The sequence below is a fragment of the Poecilia reticulata genome, linkage group LG10 (genome assembly GCF_000633615.1).
Source record: "Poecilia reticulata strain Guanapo linkage group LG10, Guppy_female_1.0+MT, whole genome shotgun sequence".
NCBI classification, from domain to species: domain Eukaryota; kingdom Metazoa; phylum Chordata; class Actinopteri; order Cyprinodontiformes; family Poeciliidae; genus Poecilia; species Poecilia reticulata.
Window position 1 is genome coordinate 29,122,857 of NC_024340.1, and position 1,643 is coordinate 29,124,499.

Below are 1,643 nucleotides of genomic sequence, written 5' to 3' on the forward strand. Positions count from 1 at the left end.
GTTATTACCTTTAAAATACATGCAATATGAACATGAAATTTAAAACAAACACATTTAATAGACCAATGAGCACTGAACAAAAGGAAAATTCAAAGATTTTTATTAAAATGTGACAAGGATTATCATAAATTTACTTTATTTATTCAATTATATTTTTTTTAAAAATCCCTAAGTTAAAGGATTTCTTGCCTGTTTAGAAGAACAGTGTACCTTTTGACCAAAACAACCAGATTTATGATTGAAGGGGTAAAACATTAGTGGCAGTACAGTGGCAAAGTTCTTAACACTGTAGTCCCAAGAAAATAATGGATTCAATTTATGACCAATAATGGATGTCGCCATCTATGGAACGATTTTAAGGTTGTTGAGCAATGGGAGCCGACAGTATCATCACCAGATCATAACAAAACGAAGGAAGCTAAGAGAAAAAGGGCAAGTAATTGCTTGCTTGCTTTCGTCATTGTTTTCTTCCAGATTTACCACAACTGGCATTTTCTACAGAATTATGCATGAAATTGTGCATAAAATGTAAAAGTTAACTAACTTTTCTGAAAGTTAGTTAACTTCTGAATTTTCTGAATGCAGATGCTTTGTACCTGATTTAGAATCACAAATGAAAGTGGCACAGATCAGTTTTTCAGAGGGACTGAAAAGATCAGAATTGGACTCCTATGAATAATAAATGGATTTGGGTTAAATTGCCTGCTGTGTAAGCATAGCAAAAATCTCCTTTTTAACAACAAAATAATCAATAGATGCAGCAAATCGAGCAGCTTCAAAGTGTAATCTACAAACAGACTGGCTAATCATGACAGCTGTAAGGACAAATGTCTTGCGTGTTTGGTTATTAGAAACTAAAGTCAGTGTGAGTATTTAAACTCATCTGGTTAAAATAGGAATGTTGGAATAGAAAATTGAATGCAAATGGATTTCCAGACAAACAGATCAATACGAATTCAGACCAGACCGTTAAAGCTGGTGTCATCAGTATCAAAATTCAACAAGTGTGTTTTTTTTAACTACTAACACTTTAAATTAGCTCTTAAGAATATTATAATAGTTTATTTGAACAATTCGGGGTGTAACTCCCTTTGTCAACATCAAACGTCATTGAAGCTTCCAGACAAAGAGAACAGGTGCAGTGGTTTCCCATTGCTAAATAATTACTCCAATTAGGCAATTAAAATCAAGTCCAAAATCAAGTTATAGATACCCCATGAATGAACACCCTCACTAATCACAAATCAATAAAGACAAACGTGACTGTTGAGCTTTCATTAATCTGTTGCTTTTAAACTGCTCACACTGATTCGGTGTCTTTAATTGGCTGTAAAGCAATAAGATGCAATTTGTTGCTAGTTAGTCAGATTTAGGTTCATTAGTAAATAGTATGAGTCGTTGATTTCTATCATGAAATGATTATAAAACTTAACAAGAGACGATGAGGCTAAATGCCACACAGATTTTAGTTGCTCAAGCATGTCAGTCACTGCCATTGCACTATAAACACAGATCTATGTTTATCCTTCCAGCTTTAATAAAACCTGTTTCTGCATTTCTTTTTTTTTTTATCACCACTGCTTTATCTGGATATCAGATCATTCTACCTGGAACTGTCTGTCTAATAATTATAATAATAATAA